Here is a 7,397-nt window from a genome sequence, read left to right on the forward strand (position 1 = left end):
AACACAGTTCCACATCTTTACTGTAATTAAAATCACATCAGCAAAAATGTACCGTCCACCTGTAAAACCTGTGCTGACTTTAAACCAATGATTCCACAGGTTAAAGGACGACGTTGACTCCTCCAGAGTTAACTGGAGTCTCTGTACATTGACTTGGACATGTGGGAGCCGGAAAACCATTAGTGCCGTTAAATTTGCTCAAACCTTAGTTCACAGAGAGGCCAAGACATTTACTTCTTGACTGACCTAATTAGTTGCCTTTAGATTCTCATACAGGCAAAGTGATTGAAGTATTGATAAGGTTGCACATGGTGACCCTGGGACTTGACCCCGTGACTTGCAGACACAGTGGTGTCTAGTCGTCTTGTGCGATGTTGTGGTTTAAAAGCATGCATGTTTCAATTCCGCGGGTTCTCAATCGTAGGGTTGCTGTCCTCCCGGTCCTCAAAACTGGCGGTCTTTGATCTTCAGTCCTCCCCACCGTCTCCACCTCATCTGTCCTCTCTTTCCCAGCCATGCCTCGGAATAGATTTCCACATCCATCATTAAGGATTACCCAGAGATCCTACGAGGATAACCCTGGGGAGAGATTCACACTTGCTCACTCCTCCTCATCACATCTCTGGCCGCAGCACATTGCTCTCTTCCAGTGTACCAGCTGTTAGTACTCCGGACGATCGATATGGTAGTCGTGTTTCACAACAAGCGTCACTCCCTCACTGCCAGGGACGTGGAGGAGGTCCCCCCCTGGGCAACGAGCTGAGAGTCACAGCAGTAGGTTAGCTGACAGGGTTTTTGACTCAGAAATGGAAAAAACAAAAAAAAAAGGAAGGCAGGTTTGTGGTTTAATGATGAAAAGAAAAGGAAGGCAGGTTTGTGGTTTATTGACTGGAGTTATTAGGACCTGCCTGTTCAACGTCAAAGTATTGTAGTTTGTGACATGAACAAATGTGACTGGTGACTTTGTGTTCACTTCTGGCCTGAAAATCCACATTGAAATCCTTGAGTCGGAACTAGGCTTTCAAAGGAAACAAGAGAAACACGCTTGTTAAAATCAGACGATGAAAGGAACCACATGTGGCAGAAGTGGTTAGTCCTGACTCTGACTGCCGATAAAATCACCAGTTAGCTGGTTGGATGTTTCTTCTTTGTGAGCGTGGGTTTTCTCCAGGTTTTTCAGTTTCCTCCCACAGTTTGAACACATGCAGAGAAGTGACGAGCTTAATTACAGTGTGAATGGTAGTTTGTCTCTGTGTGTGGCCCACAGTGGTGAAGTGTTGACTGGTGAAGTGTTCAGTGTGGACTGTGTACGTTGAACCGCAGGTTTCCTTCGATCCTGAAGAGAAATAAATGGTAGAATATGAAAGAATACATTTGTTATATGTAATAATTAAAGGACTAATAGTAAATAAATGAGGTACCATCAGTGACGCCTCAGTGCTGTCAGTGCTCGTCTGTTCTCATCAGGCTGCAACGTAAACATGGAGAACAAAAACAAGGATCTAAAGTTCATCCTGACTAGGTTTCTCACACCCTTCTTTGAATATTAGCAATATTTTGTTCCGCTCTTTCCTGAAGGGGGTGCTATAAACACAGTTTAGTTGCCCTGGTGTATGTGTATTAGGGCAGTTGTACCACATTGGTTCTGTTTTTTTTCCGCCATGAGAACAAGTACTACGTTCCGACTCACACACATCGTGACACACACGTCTGAGTCACAGGCTGCTGAATCACAGCAGGGCCAACGGTGCTGTCTTTGCTGAGGCCACACAGCAGATACGACAAATATATTAAACACAGGTTTATTACTGTATATATTTATATCAAAACTATCATTTGAAATTGTGTGGTTTTTTTGTAAAAATGAAGAAGAAGAAAATAAGGAGGATAGATAATCAATTGAACTGCCTCTTTAATGACTTTCCCACACGCTCTACCTTTTTTAAATCTTTTCACCAGAATCAGCAAGAATTCTCTCTTTTACAGGGAGGTGTTTTTATAGTCATAAGATCTTATTTTGGGCCTTAGATAAAGTTGAAATTTAGTATTTAGTGAGTTTGCTGATCTAATAAACTTTTTCTAACAAAGAAAAATATAAAGAATACTCCTTTATGACACACTCAGTACGCAGCTGTTACTGGTGTGTGGATATTTTCAGATACTTGATTGAACTAAACCTCTGACGTCTCGGTGTTTTGGGTGAACTGTTGAATGACATCATCCACAACTGCAGCTCAGGACACACACACCGTGTGTGTGTGTGTGTGTGTGTGTGTGTGTGTGTCTGCTGAAGCCTCTGTGTCAGGCCTCAGTGTGTGTGCACTGTATGTTTGTTAAGTAAGGGCGCCATCTGTCATCATTTTCGCCTCCTGCCAACCCCCTGCCCCTCTTAACCCACACCCAGGCTCACACACACACACACAGACAGAGTCCTTGCGTTTAAATGGGATATTTCAGGGGGAAGGTGGTGTTGGAGGGGGGAGGGGGAGGGGGCTGTGGGTGATATGTGTATGTGTGTGTTTGAGTGTGTGAAGGAGGGAGACAGGAGGTGTTGCAGGGAGAGTGGGTGTGATGAAGAGAGATCTGTCATTGTTAAAGAAGACGGAGAGAAAAAGAATGTTGTGGCATCTTTGTGTTGAATTGCAGCCTCTGGCATTGGTACACACACACACACACACGTATGTATGCACACATACAAACACACACACACATACAAACACAATGTTGATTTTAGAACAACTCCTTGTTTTATGTAGAGATGCCCCAGATTCGTTTGGCATCTGTGCTGCAAGCTCATCTTTTATCACCCTTCATTCCATCACACACACACACACAGAAACACACACACACACACACACAGAAACACACACATTGGATTTTGAATTTGGTGATGAAGATGTTGTGTGTTGTTCTGGAAGTGAGCAGGGGCAGATCAGAGGGGCAGTTACAGGTGGGGCAGTTTGGAGGTGAGGCTGAGAAAAAGATCAAGTCAATAAAATAAGGACTGTCCAAGATGAAGGTTCAACGCTGGAGGACATTAGTAGATGAAAAAAGACGGTCGGTGTCAAAGCTGAGGAGGCAGGGTGTTAGGTGAGATGGAGGTAGATGATCAACTGTGGCGCCCCCTTTAGGGAACAAGAAGAAGAAGAAGAAGAAGACGAGCCCTTCATAGAGCCTTAAACATCCCACATATACTGTCCTCATGCCTGATCCTAACCTGAATCCATAACTCTAATTTAATCTATCAAACCAATTCTTTAATCTCAAAATACTCTCTCACTCAGTGTGGAACTGATTATTGCCCCCACAACATTAGTACACCCCCAAAATACCCCCACAAGTACGGCTAAATGAATCACACACATAGTTTTCCTTTCTCTCTCTCTCTCTCTCTCTCTCTCTCAGTATAAATATTTAACCTCGCCCTAAATCTACACTTCCACAGAGAGACAACATCTCTGTTCACACAGTGTGTGTGTGTGTGTGTGTGTGTGTGCATGCACTGGTTAATGTATGTATAGTTACAGTTAAGCTGGATGAGGGTTCAGTGCTTTGTTGTAATGAGGCATCTGTTTGGCATTCTGCTCGGTGCCATAACTCAATGTTTAAAAGTCGTCGTCTGCATACAGAAAATTATACTTAAAAAAAACAAAAACAAACCCAAATTCAAAATCAAAAAATCAATCAAAAAAGAAATAATTAAAAAAACAAACAAACACCTTAATCCTGAAAGAAAAGAGCAGCGTGCTGAGAATGCAGAGTCATTATGAAGGCAGCGGCGTTTGGGGGATTTGTGAGCTGGGCTGGAGTCAGGGTTCTAAACCTGGAACATTTTTAAACAGAAGTAAAAACTCTGAGTTGAACTGAGTTCAACAGCTGGATGTTGCCCCTGTTGTTTCCTCCACACCGTCTCTGGTCCCGGAGCTGTCTCTGCAGAGTCAACGCTGGTGTGAGCTCTCACTTCTGTTTCACTTCACTGCTATCACTCGTTCACCTTTGACTTCTCCAACAAAACTGCTGGTTGTTGGAAGAGTTTCCACAGAGTCTCCGTGGACTCTGCAGCCTGTGAGTTAATGCAGAGGAAAACACCAAGAAGCACGTTTGTTCCTTTTTGGTTCACAGAGATAATCAGACTTTATGTCTACTGTCATGGAACAAGTGAACTTCTGTAGACCATATATATTTTACAGCCTCACAAACTTCTTCTAGATGGAGACGCACTGATCTACTGGCCAGTGATTGGAATCAGATCATATTTAGCATGATTGGCCCAGTCAGGTCAGGGTTAGCTTCTATGCTAATGCTCTTTTTCCTTATTCTTAACTAAACGCCACAGCAGCACATATGTAAATATATTTTACTAGAATATTTCTTTTTCAATGAATATCTTATATTACATAAACAGCATCATGACCCAATAATCTGAACTCATTCAATTCTTGGATCCATTCCCTTTAAATCCCTGACTTTCTCAGATTATTCCTTTTTTTAAAAATTTTTCCCCCTGGTGTTTCTCTTTTATTCCTTAGCACAAACTTTCTGTGTCACTTTCTGTGTCACTTCCTGTTTCCTGCTGGCTGGTCTTTGTGTTGATTGGCTGCCACACCCTGATGTGTTTCACCTGTGTGTCACTGGTTTCACTTGGCTCTTCCCTTTTGTCAGTTCCAGTTTGACTTTACTGTTGTTTCATATTGAGTTTTCTGTTTTTATCATCTTAGTCTTCAATTTAAAAAACAAACAAACATATATATCTGACAAAGACAGAACTGTGGACCAGGACCAAGGTAAGACGCTTTGCTTTGTTTAATGTTTGCATCGTTCTGTGAATGGATCTGCTCTGTGCTGTTGTTGGTCAAAACAAAAATGAGTCATGAAAGACTCTCCATCAGGAGGACGTTGGACGTCACAGACGTGGCCTTGATTTTTGTTTGGTATAAAACCTGCTGTGCAGCTGTCAGACGATGCAACAATGTGCATAAAATGTGCAATGTCACGTTGTCCTTTGGTGCAAACCTGGACGTTGTGACGACTGGTTTTCAGCACCTTCATCAAAAATGTTACACCTGCTTAAGTCTACGCTATTTTAGGAGCGTGTCAGAGAGACGGGGAAACTGATGTGACCCTAAGTGACGCACAGCAGCAGTGGACCGGCTGCTGCTGTGTCCCCTTCAGCTGAAAATGTTATTTATTTCTCTATGGACTTCAGCGTAGGAGAATGGACATTTGACACGTGGAAGTTTATGGTCATGAAGCAGCGTCTGGATTTATCCTGCAGCTGAGTCTGGTCAGGGTTTGAGTACATGGCAAATACGGTTGTGGAACGGCTATAGTGTAATGTGAGAGTTTAATGCTGCATGTCACAGATGACAAGAGTATTATATATATGTATATATGTGTTGAATAATTTTGAGGCATTGGCAGAATGACAATATTTAATGCTCCAATACATTGTTGGGCAATACATTAGTCTGTGGTTGACAAACTGATTGTCTGATTAATATTGTTGAGTTCAAGGAAGTTTTCAAAACAACTCTCGACACTGGAAAAGCCAATTTTTTCAATGTTAAAAATTCCACCATTTCTATTATTATAATATCATTGATTGAAGTTAAAAACAGTTGAAAAACAAACTTCTTCCCCAACTTTAGTTTGAATCAAAATGTTCTCCATTTTGAATGATTTCTTTAGAGCATTTTTTTCTGTACTATAATTATCACCATAAATATTACAGTAAATCTCAGAGATTTAAGCTGCACAAAACTGCTGTAACACACACACACACACACACACACACATACAGAGGGATTCCTGGGGTTTAAAAAATGCTCACACTTTAATCCACCAGCCAGGCGACAAAAGCTGGAGTACGTGAGAATGTGTTTGTGTCGGATTGTTCTGTGCTTTGATTTTTTTTTCTTTTCAATTTAAAAAAAATACTAAAATAAAAAAAAATGTAATCTCAGCATACATATATTTACAAGAGAGATACTGAGCTGTGAACTTACTGAACCTCCCACGTCAGGTAAAAATAGAGCTCCGAACGTGAAAGTGTTTTCACAGTCTTCCTTCGAAGAGGAACTCTCATCAGTCCTGACTTTTTTTACTTATTGTTCTTGTTCGCTGCAGCTCCGAGGTGTTGAAGACTCTGAACACATGTAATCTCTTCTTAGGTGTTGGATTCAAAGGCGTGTTTACCTTGTAATCCCAGCTGTAAGTCGACTAACGTCTTTTGATGTTTGAGTAAACAGCTGTCAGAGACTCGTCCCCGTCGTAGCATATGAAGCTAAATAACTGCTAATGATTCAGATGTTAACACATCATGATAAGTCAAGTCAAGGCTGAGCTTATTTCACTTCAACTTCTTTTTTCAAAGAAAGTGAATAACAAACCAAGCAGTAACGGAGCTAGCGCAGCTGACAGCTATTCTAAAAGCAGCTGCGGTCGACCGTTGTTGGTGAACCACACACTTTCTTTGTGCCTCATGAATTGACTCATCAGTTTTCTGTGAAGACTGTCGTAAGTGCAGAGATAATAACACAGTGAAAACTATAGGAGACCAATAGAAACACAGATGCTGTTGCTGTTGTTTGTTCCTCCTTCAGCCCACTCCGTTGTTTGTCTTCGACAGACGTTGGTTTCAGCATCACACAGCGCGTTTTGTATAAAATGCCTCGTCAATAAAAGTAGAAATGATGTGAACGTTTCTGGAGAGCCAGGTGTCTTACTCTCGCTCCCCTGCAGGGGTTGCTATATAGTCATGTAAACGGTCAGTCCACGACTATATTGTCCAAGGCATGGATGGGCAAACTTTTTGGGTCGAGGTGAGGTTCAAAATGTGACTGGTGGGCTGGTTGGATGTAGAATTACGAAGATACAAAGTAAATGGACACATTTGAGATCTGCTGCCATCTAGTGGCATCAACAAAAACAAACAGAAAGGATTGACATCAGTCCTTACCATACCTTGTACCGGACCAGATTAGAAAGCCCAGCGGACCATATGTGGCCCACAGGCCCTAGTTTGCCCAGGTCTGGTCTAAGGACTACGTTAAATTAAAGAAATAGAATTGAAATAAAACTTTTTTTCGCTCTGTGCGGTCCAGTACAAAATGGTCCACGTGCCAATACTAGACCCCGGGCCGTAGTTGGGAACCCATGCTATCAATGAAAGAACAGTCTGTTTACACTGAAACAGACATTAAAGAAAATACCACCAAAGACAAGAGCGGCAAACACATTTGGAGTATTCAGGTGTAGTGATGACACGATTGTGTGTTTATTCCGCTCTACAGCTGTGTTTGTTATTACTGTCATGGACCATTATTACACTAAAGTAAAAATTAATATGCATTTAACATAATAAATGGGCAAAAATTACAGCGACAGCAGAGAGGAAG

General features: G+C 41.8%; 1 protein-coding gene across 2 annotated transcripts in view; it reads left to right on the forward strand.

The window, feature by feature from the left end:
* The window catches only part of elfn2b (extracellular leucine-rich repeat and fibronectin type III domain containing 2b), a 42,667-nt gene that overhangs the window by 2,743 nt on the left and 32,527 nt on the right, over window positions 1-7,397 (forward strand). Inside the window, exon 1 of one of the 2 annotated variants that reach the window (XM_025064705.1) lies at window positions 4,636-4,784. The exons of the other annotated variant lie outside the window; for it this stretch is intronic. The gene's annotated coding sequence lies outside the window, so the exon portion shown is untranslated. Of the gene's footprint in view, window positions 1-4,635; window positions 4,785-7,397 lie in introns of those variants that run through there. 2 annotated transcript variants of the gene reach the window in all.

This window comes from Cynoglossus semilaevis, chromosome 17 (genome assembly GCF_000523025.1).
Source record: "Cynoglossus semilaevis isolate Cse_v1.0 chromosome 17, Cse_v1.0, whole genome shotgun sequence".
Classification (NCBI taxonomy): Eukaryota; Metazoa; Chordata; class Actinopteri; order Pleuronectiformes; family Cynoglossidae; genus Cynoglossus; species Cynoglossus semilaevis.